Here is a 13,221-nt window from a genome sequence, read left to right on the forward strand (position 1 = left end):
GCCTTTCCCGACATCCCGGGACAGGGAGAACCTGCGCTACCTGCGAGCGGGAGCGCGGCTCGGTCAGCAGGGAAACTGGAAATCCAGCTCGGTGTTCGTGAAAAGGAGAAGGAAAACTGGCAAAGGCAAGGTCGTTTGCACAGGAATTCCATAAAGCGCCAATCGCGGGGGAAGAGAAGCCCCGGGATGGGCCGGGATTGGGATCGGCAGCGCTGGGAGATGCTTGGTTTTGCTCTTTTGCCAAAATAGCACCAGGATGGGGAGGGGAATGAGGAGCAAATCAGGGATAAAACAGTGGAGGCAGAACTGGAGCCCGGCCGGGGCAGAGCCCAGAGGAGCTGGGAGCCACCGCTCCGCCCTCCATCCCTCCCTGTCACCCAACTGCGCTCCCAGCTCAGCCCCAGGGAGGGCACGGAGCTGGAGAAAAGGAGCTGAAGTACCAACAGACATGGGGGAAAAAAACCCCCAAAAAAACAAAACAAAAAACAAACCAAGAACAACCTGGAATAAAAAAAAATAATAATAAAGAATAAAGAAAAGAAATAAATTTTTCTTTAAAAAAGTAGGGGGTGTCGAAAAGGGAAATCAGGGAAATTAAAAGCAGGGAAAAAAGGGAAAATAATAATATTTTAAAAAGAAAAGGCAAGGAAAGCAATGAGAGGAGAGGAGAGGAGAGGAGAGGAGAGGAGAGGAGAGGAGAGGAGAGGAGAGGAGAGGAGAGGAGAGGAGAGGAGAGGAGAATAAGAAAAATAAGAAAAAGTAATAAAAGAAAAAGAAAAACGCTCAGCTTCCCCTTCTTCACTCCCAACAAGACCTCTCTACAGTAAAATATTTCCTTGGATTAGGATTTTCTCCTGCATCGTTTTCGCCTCTGGATCCCTTTGGTAAATGCCTGTAAAGCACGATAAATTTGGGATTTTTCCCCGTTCGCCCTCTCCCAGTAGCGCTGGCATGAGCTGGGGGATTCTGGTTCACCTCTCTTTGCCCACAATCCCTGTGGCAGCGACACCGTTCGAAAAACGACATAAAATCGGAATAAACCAACAAATCGGAGCTGGAGCGCCCGGAAAAGTGTCAGACAAAACACGCTGGAGCCAGAATGAGCTTCACCTTTATGAGACGCTACAAATTGCTGCTATGGACACTTTGGAGACCTCTGAAATCCCTTCATTAGCTGCTTGATGCATTTGACATCCGAGCTCATTGTACCCCGGAGGCGTCCAAAAGCTTGGAAATCAAGTTTTATTAACCTAATAAAACGCACGCACGCAAAATTCGGGGGAAAACTCGAGAATGGAGAAAGCCTAAATAAACTCTTTGATGGAATCCTGGAGATTTTTCAAGGCTGTTTGAAACGGGGAGGAAACAAACTATTTACTTGTCAGAATGGGATTTTTTCAGATTATTAGTCCTGATTAGTGAGATTCCTTTATAAAAGAAACCGAGCGTTCATTTGTGCTTAAAACTGACAGGCTGCCTTCGTTTCCATCCTCATGCTGTATTTTCCCTCATCCTCGATTCCTGCATTATGCAATAACTCAGTCATTTTTTAGGAACAAAGGGGAAATCTAATGAGAAACATTACAGCGGCAGCGCGCGTTTTGCTGCCCGCTAGCCGAGCGCTTTGCGTGTAATTTATATTTTATTTCCAGCCAAAACTAACGATCCCAACGTCCTACACGATGGGAAGGGACGGATTTACAATGTGGCCATTGTGCGCCGGCATGAGGAGGTTTTTCTGTGCCTTAAACATCACCTGGGAGGAGGTGCCCACCCTGCAGCATCCCTCCTCCGGCTGCAGAGGCTTCTCCCTTCTTTCCTTCTCTGTGAAAGAATGAAAAGAAAAAAAATTATAATAATAAAAAAAAAATCACCCGGGTGATCGCTTTGACCCAGAAATCCAAACAAACTCTCAAACGCGGCTGAAATTCAGCTGGAGCCGCACGGTGCTTTTAACGCCCGGGGCAAACTTTGCTCGCTTAAAGCAGCGTCTGGCGTGAGCAAAACACCTTTTTTAATTATTATTATTTTATTTTTTTTCCCTAGCAGGTCCCTGTAAATCTCCTTTTTTAAAAAAATTATTATTTATTTTTAATTTTTGTTTTTTAAACCAAAAACTCGTGTTCGGGGCTTTTTGGGGTGTGACTAAAATCGGGCTACCTGTCCCAGATAAGCGGGGCTGTTGTCACCGAGACACGAGTGTCACCACGGCAGGAGAGTCAGCAGTTGGTAAATAAGTGTGCAGCCTGTAAAGTGAATTTGTGTCCTTTAGATAAGGGCTTATCTACACAGCCATTAAACCCACACTCACCTCTTTAGCATGTGGAGAGGATGAGGGTGTCAACTCCCGGAGGGAAATATTTATTTAGTCCCTTTTGGAACGGGAGGATTTAATCCTGGCTTGATGTGCCGGGAGAAACCTTTTCTTTGGTTTTGGTGGGTGGGTTGTAATTCAGTGGATTAAAATCCTTAAAATCGTGCTGTTTGCCCACAAACAAAAAGATAATCTGGGTGGAGTGACTGAGGTCTTAATATACATTTTTAATACATCTAGGTGTCTTTTCTGTCGTTTGTTCTTTGTGAAGTTTGCCTTTTGATCATGTACACAGGCTGTCCATAAAAGCACGTTTATATATTTAAAAAAACCAAACAAAAAAGCAAACAAAAACCCAAAACATGGAAAATAGGAGCCAATCCTGCCAACTGTCACTGAGGCTGGAGCACACTGGGTCAGTGCTGTGTGGTCCAGATAAATTCCAAATAAAATCAGCAGCAAGTCCACCTTGTGTCACCAGGATCAGGCCCTGGAGATGGTCACAGAGAGGAAGGAGCTGGGAGAATTCCTCAGGATTGGCACTGGTGCCACTGCTTGTCCAATCCATGCTGTGAGACTGGATAATTGCATGGATTAAGTAGAATTAGATCCTGATCCTGAACCCTCAGTTCTTCTCCTTAAGTTTTATCAACTTAAGGATGCTCATGTGGACTGTGGGAAGTAGAGATCACAAATATCAGATTTTAATGAAAGTAATAACAGCAGAAAAAACCAAATCCAAGAGGTAACTAGAAAGATAATCTGCTATTTTACCTAATTAATTTCTAATTTTGGAGTCTAATATGCAAACCAGCAACACTTGTTTTCATTTTTATAAGTGAGGAAAATGAGGCAGTAGAGAAGGAAAAAAAAAAGAGGATTATTCAAGATGTAACTTTGGTTCAGAGTGCAGGATTGAAGCACAGATTTATTTACATCCCAGGCTGGTGTGTTTAGACCAAAGCCATGCTGGCTTTCAGGTAAATCTCTATTTCTTGCTGAAGTTGATGGAAATTTTAGCACTGCTTTCAAAGGGAAGGCTGGTAAAGGATCACTGCTTATTGATCCTTTCTGAGCAGCTCTCTCTCTTTTGTTTTTATTTAACATAAGCAAAGCTCCCTGTCTGGGGCCTGGCTTTTGGAATGGGGGGGATGAAGAAAAATGGGAGCTTTGGTATGTTTTGGTGCAGGAGGAAGGAAAATAATCAGAGTTCCAAGCTGCATTTCCAAGCAGAGACTGCTGCAATCCAAACCTTTTCTGTCCATTGGAACTGTACGTTTATAGAAGGGTGCACTTTTTGATCTGCCCATAAAATATGACAATTCTGCTGGCAGCAGATTGCATGGAAGTAGCAGAGTGAATTACTCCTGTGAAAGCCAAGCAATAATTTTCCATGACATGGCACACACAGAATTCAGGGTTTAGGCAGGAGCAGGAATCTTAAACGCCTGAACTTAATCCCAGTGTAATGGAGCCACATTACAAGAAGGTTTTTCTCAGTAGCTGTCAGCTCTGAGGATAAAGCTGTGGATATCATCTCCCCATCCCCACCATGAAACCAAAATCCAGAGTTCCAGAAACCAGGGGGAACAATTGCCACTGAGCTGAGCAAGGAAGAGATCAAATCCCTCGATAAAACAACAATATTCCATTGCAGTTGTTTCTGGCCAATTTCTTTCTGGTCTTTGCAGCCTGCCCTGCTACAAAACCATTTATTTGGGGTCAGGAATCAAATCACCTTCCTCAGCAGAGCTGTGCCAGGCACAACTGCAGCAGCTGAGCATCCTCCAACCTCACAGGGCAGCGAGATTTGGGGGCACCACCGAGTTCTGCACAGGAAATTTTTTAGGTCAAACCTTCCAGGGTGTCCCCTGGGAGCCCCGAGGTGCCAGAGGAGGTGGGCACAGTGTGGGGCTGCTCCCCCCGTGCCCACATTTGCAGCTGGGTCCCATCTGTGAGCCCAGGGCTGATTTTACATCACTAAAATTACACTACAATAAGGTTTTCTTGCCCAAAATGTCACTCCCGAGGGTCTCTGACAGCTCCTTTCTGTGCTCCCATAAAAGTCACTCCCCTTCTGCTCCTCTCCTGGGTTTGGTCTTGGCAAAGATGCTAAAAAAGGAACCAATGGGCCAATAAGTGGTTTATTGCCCTCCCAATTTGGGATCCACAAGGACCCTGAGGAGTGCCTGCAGTGTTAGCTCGTGTTAACCCTCAGCTCCTACAGAAAGGCTCATTTCAGATAATTTTCTGCTTTCCAAAAAAAAAAAAAAAAGGCAAAAAAATTGAGATAATATGCCAATTTGTGCAGCACAAGCCAGCTGCAATCCTAAAGGCTCCAGGTGATTTTATTTTTTTTTTTTTTTATCCCTTGAGGTGTAAAAAACTGCTCCAAACTGAAATAAAACTGAATTTTAAAAGCCTAAGGAGCTTTCTAAGGAATGAGAAGGGAGAAGAAATGAGCAGCAATTCTGGTTGCCATAAACACCCATCTTTGATTTAACTGCAGCAAGGAGAAATTGACTTTTTCTGACGATCTTTGGGATGAATTTCCCCACTGATCTCGTTCTTTTCTCCACCCACAGGTGTTTTCTGACCTGGGAATGGGCTCTGCTCCACCTGCCTCACCCAGAGAGCTGCAGCCTCTAGTGGACTCCCAGAGCATTTTCCCTTGGAAAAAAAATCAGGAAAAGAGTTTTAAATTCAACTTCCACCTTCACCAAGCACGTTGTTGAGCAGCTCCACAACACCTTCACACATTTATTTAAAATAATTTAAAAAAAACAGCATAAAACTGAAGCTTTCTGGAGCAAACACTTTTTTTTTTCCCCCTCGTGGGAAGAAAGCTGAACATATTTTTCATTTTCTAGGCATGAAAGGGCAGAGAGAATTCCAGCCTAAAGCAAAGGACTAAAGAAGAGTTAATATATTTTGATTATGTTTTATAACTGTATGGATCTTATTAAAAGTAATCTTCCTAAAATAATTCCCAGGCTGAGAACTCAGTTTGGGGAGGGAATATAAAATGAGAAAACAATCTTGTGAACAGGACCAGCTCCATTATTCAGTGGTATGAAATTTAAACAATCAATATAAAAAAAAAAGAGGAAGAAACATCTCCAAATTCGCTTCCTACCAACCTCACTCTGAGTTTTAAGCCAGTCACAGTTACAAAACAAGTATATAAAATTACAAACACTCTGCCCAGATTTAAAGCCATGATAGTGACAGCATTTGCTTAGAAAAAGGAAATCCAACATTGAGGGAAATGTTTATGTTATGCCTTAAAATTTCAAACAACTGTTTTTTTATCCTGAATAGCTGTGGGTTTTTCTTTCTTTTCAATAGAGTAAATGACACATCTGAGAGGAGTGGTCAGATGCAAAAACAGCCCAGAGCTGAGTGTTTAATGATGTGCGCTGGGGAGGAGGAAAGAGGAAAATAGTGATAACTTCTACCCAGATCAAAAAACACCAAACAAGCACCACAAACAAGTGTAGTTACGTCTCTACCAATCCCAAAACACAAAAAAGAAAAGAAAAGAAAAAAGCTGTAAATGCCTAATCTTGTGGATATATCCATGTAGCTCTGCTCCACAGCTGCTCCAGAGTGGTGACAGCTCAGGAAAATCACTGCTAAATTATTCTGTGTCTGGAAGACCCAAGAAGGTCCAAATCAGATTCAGACACTGATATGATTTTCCAGGCTCTTTGCAAGTCCCAAGCCATGTGTTGGGATGGGATATTTTTAGTTTTTCCCCTCTTTTTTTTTTGTCTTTTAATGTCACGTTTTCACTCACTGGGCACCCTGTCCATGGTACCACCCCTGGGGCTGCCACCAGAGCCAGGCATCACATCCAGGGCTCAATTCCACCTCCCAGCCCACACCTGGCCCCAAATATCACCTTTGCTGGGTACCTGTGGGAGGTGTCCCAGCAAGAGCCAGCGTGGGACAATGGCCAGCAGCTGAAAATCCTCCTCAAAAGCTCTTTGACTTTGGAGTCAGGAAGGGAGGAGGCAAAGCATGGAACCACAGAGACCTCTCAGGTCATGGGAACCTTCCCCAGCTCTGCCATGGCCACCACTGACCCATGTCCCCATCTGTCACACCTTTACAACCTTTGGATCCCTCCACCACGCCCTGGGCAGTCTGTTCCAATGTTTAATAACCCTTTCTGGGAGGAAATTTTCTTTATATCCACTCTGAGCCTGTTCCCTCTGCTCCTGTCCCTGTTCCCTGAGCACAGACCTGGGGCTGTCCCCTCCTCTCAGGGAGTTGTGCAGAGCCACAAATCCCCCCTGAGCCTCCTTTTCTCCAGCCTGAGCCCCTTTCCAGCTCCCTCAGGATTCTCCAGCCCCTTCCCAGCTCCATTCCCTCTCAGAGGCAGCTTCTCCTCTTTCCCAGCTCCTCACCACTCAGGGGAAGTTCTCAGAACAGCTGGATGCACCAAGCAGGACAGCAGCAGCAGAAACAATCGTGTTATAACCTCTGTCCCCTTCTGCTTGCAAAGGTCTCCAGTCCAGAGCAGCTCTTCCTCTGCAGGATTTTGGATTAAACATGTCCTGCTTTGTTTGTTTAGTTGTAGGAGGAGCAAAGCAGAGTTCTTCCCCATTATCAGAGGAGAGGGAACAGTGGCAGGAAATCAGGTCACTGAAACCACCCTGCTGTTTGGAGAAGGGCTTCTGTCCCTTCAGAAGTTTCCACTGGAGAAAAGAAGGATCCCAAGCAGCAGAGCTGCCTCCTTTGTTTCATCCCAGGCCCCTTCCCAGCTCTCTGCCATGGATCCAATTTCCCTTCCCTGGGAACAAGCTGTGGCTCTAAATTAAATCAAATGGTTTATTTGTCTGGGGCAGCTTTGCTCAGAGACATTGAGGGGTTCCTGGAGAAGCTGCTGCTGTTTGAAAGGACACATTTCCACTGCCACTTCTGTCAGGAAAAAGTGACTGTGCCAGACTGGCATCCCTGTTTTGGGGCTTTTTTCTCTCCATGCTCCCACCCAGGATGTGTTTTCTTTACTTTATTGGTGCCATTTTCCCACCTCAACTCCCAGCCTTGTGGAAATTCTATTTTTCTATGCTGAAGACATGCAAATCTTCAGGTACCCCAAAACATCTTCTTCCCAAAGTTTGATTTCTTTCAGAACTCTTCAATCCTGTGATTCACCTGCATTTTTTTTTCCAGGATAAAAGGAAGGAGAGAGTTTTCCACCCATTTTTGGATTGAAATAAGCCCCTCAGTGCCAGTCCAGCCTTTCCCCAGCAAGGCCACTCCACTGGGGACATGCTCCAAAACCACATCAGGGATTTATTTTGGGACTTTAAAACTTCCACCTTTTCTTATGTGTGTTCCATTTTTGATGGGAACTCGCCCACAATGGACTTTGGGATTCAAGTGTTGGGGTTGTCTCCCTGTTTATAGCCTAGAATGGGGGTCATTACCTGTGTTTATATATATAAAGTGTATTTTAGAATATAAAAATATATATTTGGTCTTGGGTGCACTGGAAGGAGCTCATCAGATCTTCCTAATGAGAATTCATTAAGGGATGAGATGAAAGGAGTAATGGAGGTTTCTGAGGATGTTATTGGAAATAACAGCAAACAAGCACTGAGACCTCCTAGAGAATCCCCATTTTTGAGGATTGCAGTGATTCCCACAGTCTGCTGCTGGAAAAAAACAAGTGCCACCAGGGCAGATGGAGATAGAGAATCCAGACAGAAAATTTCCAGCAAACCTGAACCATCCTTAAGACAAATGTAAATTTGAAAAAGCAGAGAGTTACAGCCCCCAAAAAAATGCTTGAGGGGGTGGTTACCCTAAGGAAAATCAGCAGTGCACAACACCCAGGTTTGCATTTATTTCAGTGATTTTCCTGGTGCAGATTTTTGGAACTGGCAGCAGTGGCACTCCCATCCTGTGGCAGGTCCATGCTCCACACACAATCCATTGTGCTGCTGGAGAGATGGAGAATTAGAGACACATTTTGGGCACGGGCTCCTGCTTCTGTGTTGGGTTAATTAGTGGTTTGTTAGTATGTTAAGTGCTCTGCACATTGACCTCAGGCTGGTTGTCTCTAATAAACAAAAGCAGCTCTCCAGCACCAGGTAACCACTGATTTCCCAGGGACTGTAACTTGACTAACGAGCACTGACGTACCCAGGCTCCCATCTGGCCAAAAAGTGAGAAAATCCTTTCTTAGGAAATAAGCAAAAAAGGTTATTAGAATGATCTCAAGTCTAATTTAAAACCTGAAGTCTGGGATAGTTTAAAACTTTCCTTGTTTCTTTTCAATAAACTCCCCCAAAGCTGAAGTGATTTTTTGGACCGTGGTCTGATGAATTTTGTTTCTATGGTAAAGTTCATCAAGAAAGAATTCACCTTTTGTAGGAAACCCCATTTGGATCAGGAAATGCATTTTTGCCAATGCTAAGTCCAGCTAGACAGGCTCTTGTCAGGAAATAGGATAGGGCCAGGCTGAAAATCCAAGACTTTTTCCCTTTCCTGTTAGGATGTCCTTGCATTGACAGGTTATAAAGCTGAAACACGCTCTGAAAAAAACCCACAAAACCCAACAGCAATGCACAGAAATGGCTCTTGGGTGACCCAATGGCCTGGCTCTGATTTTTTTTTTTTTCATGGGATTTAGGAGGAATTGCAATTTTGCAATTTGCAAAAGAACTGCTGTAAGTTGCAAGCAAGGCTGGGCTGTGTTGACTGCCAGGACTTTAGAGAGGATCCCTGGAAACACATTTGGTTTTAATCAGGCCCCTGCACTGTGGAACATCCTGTTTGTCTACACTTATTATTACTGACAAATTATCCTCCTCCAAATCTCAGGGAGCATTCACTTTATCCTCACATTAAACCTGATTGGAAACAGTAGGTTTAATTGGACTCAGCATGAGGCCCAGTCGTAAACTGCACCAGTGCCTTGTTTTATTGTGGCATTCCCTGGATGTGTGAAAATACCATATTTCATATACAGGGCCCAACTTGCTACTGCCAGGGCTGTCACAGACAATGCACAGACACCCTGGGCTGCAGCAGCACCCTCTGCCCACTCCCAGCTGGGAAATTTGGCCATTCCCATAATTTGTATATAAAACACGTCATTCTTGATCTGGCCCAAAATTCTGAGAGTTGTTTTCATCACTACAGAGCCCTGTGGTCTGCAGGACTCAGAATTTGCTGTGATTCAGCTGAGCTTTGGGGTTTGAGAGGGATGGAGGAGCCAGTGCAGGGTGTGCATCATCCTCTCCCTGAGCAATGGGAGCATCTCCTTCTTCCCCTCATCAGCTGGGGAATCTTTCCTAGGAAAAACCCAGGAAACCTCAAGGCTTAAAGGTGAATTCACTTTGATATTATCTGGAGCTTTTGCCAAGGGTTGGTTGTTGGATCCCAGAGTTTTTTGGGTTTTCTGTGCTTTCTGGCACTGACCCCCCTGAGAACACTGCTTTTGACTTGAGGTCTTGGAGAAGGGTTCTAAATTTAAATGATAAAGTAAAAATTACAGGTGTGTAGTTAAATAAAAGTGTGTGCTTTCACATGGTAAAGAGTTTTAAATTTGAAGTTTTTATAATATAACCATAAATATAGAACGAGATGAAGGATTTTAGGTGGTGTCTCTTTCCATGTTCATCTTCCTCCTTCTCTTCATGATTTCAGGCAGTAGTTTCTGGTTGGACAGTTAGTGCTGCACTGAGGGTCATGGAAATTTAGTAATTAAATTAAAAGTATAAATAATATAGGTGTTATTTCTCTATTGGACTATTTAGCTTGTAGCAGCTGGATTAATTTCCATTTTGCTCACTTCTACCTGGTGGCTAGAAGTGTTGCTGAACTTTCTGTACTTTTAATTCAAATTTAATAAACAACCAAGCCCAAACACAAGAAAATCCATTTCCTTCATGTGTTTTTTAATCCTAGCTCTAAGAAAAACTCCTTTCCAATGTCCTGGGTGTGGAAAAGCATGAGACACCAGGATGTGCCTGGGGTCCAGAGGAAGGGAAAAAACAAACCAACAGAAGACAAACAGACAACCCAACCCCTTTGGTATTCATGCTTACACAATTTGGGATTGTTCATTAGGACCATAAAGTGTGTGATCTGCTGAAGTTCAGCTTTTCATGAGAGTGTGGTCTCTCTCAACTGGGTAAAATACCATTCAAGGGATTATCTTGGCAAAAATATTGTTTTAAACTCAACTTAAATGGCATTTACATTTGCCATGCCTGTAAGTACCTGATTCTAGAAAGAAAAAAAATCTAGATTTCTGCATTTCTCCAGTTTTATTTATTATTTTTTAATTTAATTTTTTTTTAAACCTTACATGGATTGTTGATAAAGGCTCCTCACCAGAAAAACAAACTAATAAACAAAAAGCAGACTACAGATAGAAAAGGAATTGCAAAAATAATAAATATCTGCAGGATGGAGACTTGCTCCAAACTATGCTAGAGCACAAATCTCAAACCTTTCTTCTAAATTGTCTTTGACAAAATCTTTGCCTCATTGTCTGGCAAACAGAATCACTGTGATGCTCCTTCCAGTGACACAAAATCTTTCACCCATCACAAAATATTAATCACCTTTGCCCTACAGATTGAAGCTTAATCAGCTTCTTTTTTTGGAGACCTGGATGGTTATTTTTTAAGAGAACTTTTAAAGAGGTCAGAGCAGAAGGGTTTCTTGTGAGGCTGGGCATGTTCAGCCCATCCAAAATCAACGTCCATCAGCTCTGGTGTTAAATATCAGCCTGGTGAAGGTAGAAGTGACTTCCTGGAGTAGAAAAACATCAGTGTTTTCTGGAATCATCATGGAAGTCACTCTGGAGCTCCCTCAGATCTTCCTTTGGTGCAGGAAGATGCAGCGGGGTCACCCTGCACTCATCCCACCAAAACAGGGTCAACAAACCCAAAACGCAGCTTTTTCACCCTTCCTCTTCTCATGACCTGCAGCATGAGTTTCTCCTGTGCCATTTTTGGGTGCTGTCCTCTTGGTGCACCTCAATTGCTGAGACACACAATTTGTTTTACTTCAGGATAGTGTTTAAATAAAATTCTACAAACCTACTGCAGAGAGCCACTAAAATAATCCACCAAATCCAAGAATCTACAGGAGAATTACAACTAAATCCATTCAATCCACAGGTCTCCAAGAGGCTGAGATGGCAATGGCCATCCTGGAGTCCCTGCTTTCGTTGAAAATTCCCCGTGTCTCTCGCGAGTCGCGCGTTTCCTCCGCGATATTTTGAAAGCAAACACTCTGCCCTGCTTGGGAGAGACGTGGAGCTTCTTTGCCAGATGGAGGTGGCCTGGCAGCTTGTAAAAAAAAAAAACCTTTGCAAACAGTCAGCAGGAAAGACAACTGACCTCAATTAGTGCAGCCTTTCATTTCTGCATCTGGGGAGGGCGCTGGGACTGTGCAGCGCCGGGGTGAGAAACAGCCCGGGCAAAACCAGAGGTTTGGAAAACACATCCCACAAAACAAACCCTTTCTCATGCTGGGCTTTTTCCCCCCCTCCAGTTCAGCTTTGGTGCTGAACTTTCCATTTTCAACTGACCAACATAAATTAAAGGCAAACATTGGCATGGAGAGGGAAGATGGGGAAAGTTGACCATTTCCCTCAGGAGGTCAGCCACAAATTCCTGCTGTTGTCTGAGAAATGATGAGCTGCTCTTTGGAGACATGACTTAGATCATTTGGTGTCACAGGGAAACTTTTCAGGCAACACTTGAAATATGTCATCTTTTTTCCCCCCCTTTTTTTATTTTATAAATATAGTTTTAGCCTATGTTGTTTTTTTTTTTTCCTCTTTTAATATAGCCTCCCCTACAAAAAGCCAGTTGTTCACGGTGCTATTTCCTTTGGGCAATCTTACAAGAAATGTTCCCAGCTCTTTTCATGCCACTACAAATATCTCTTTACCTCAGAGAAAAGGGCACATCACTCACTTTTTTTGCAGTCCTAAACTAATTTGACTGCCCCAAGCTCAAACAGCTCTGAGTGACAAAGCACATTAAGGAAAATGTGTCCCTCCCCCTTCATCATTCACTTCCCCTGTTCATAAATGTAGCAGAAAAATCTATTTACTCTAAAAGGACAATCTGTCGTGGAAGTTGGTGTTCTCAGCCCACCCCACTGAGTTTGGAGACAAATTTTCAATCGAATACAAACCCAAATTGTGAGGGATGGAGGATTTAGAAGATCTTGTAGGTGACATTTCCAGACAGAAGGAAAACAAGCTCTCAATTCCACCCAAGATGATAAATAAGGACTGGTTTGAAACCTTCAGCAGAGGCTTTTCTGCTTTTCACATTTATCCTGGCTGACTGACTTAACAGATGCAGCCCCAATTTACCAGGGATGAGTAAAATGGTTCAAGGCACCATAAATGTTCATCAAAAACTCACACGAAGCCTGAAATGAGTTTTCTGCTGACGTTCCTGAAGCTGACTTTTAAAATTCCTCCTCATCATGTAACGGCTCTGGCCCCACTTTCTTCCCTGGATGAAATCCAGGGAAAGAAGTCAAAGAAATTTCTTCTGCTGAGATATTTATTGCATTTGCTGTTTGAGGAAATATTTGTAACTTGTTCAAAGTTCAAAACATCACCTCAAATCTTGCAGACTGACCTCTGAACCTGTTGCAGATCCACTTCTGAGGGCATAAAATCCAGGTTTGAAGCTTTTACAGTTATTCTGGGGGAGGGAAGAAAGGTATAAATAAATGCCATTACCACCAGTTCTAATTTTTTACAAATGTCTAAAACCAAATAATTCCCCCAGGATATCGATGCTATGCTGGTCTTTTGCTAAATTAAATCAAATCTTTATTTTCTCTGTCTCCTGTAATTACAGCAGGCTTCCACTTGACACAAGGGAGCTGGAGGCCAGTTGGGATCACCT

General features: G+C 43.4%; 1 protein-coding gene across 1 annotated transcript in view; it reads left to right on the forward strand.

Moving 5' to 3' along the window:
* The first annotated feature begins 210 nt into the window (after positions 1-210).
* COTL1 (coactosin like F-actin binding protein 1) overlaps positions 211-13,221 on the forward strand; it is a 346,092-nt gene continuing 333,081 nt past the window's right edge. The window contains exon 1 of the mRNA XM_079316053.1: positions 211-215. The gene's annotated coding sequence lies outside the window, so the exon portion shown is untranslated. The remainder of the gene's footprint in view (positions 216-13,221) is intronic.

This window comes from Erithacus rubecula (genome assembly GCF_903797595.1).
Source record: "Erithacus rubecula genome assembly, chromosome: 12".
Classification (NCBI taxonomy): Eukaryota; Metazoa; Chordata; class Aves; order Passeriformes; family Muscicapidae; genus Erithacus; species Erithacus rubecula.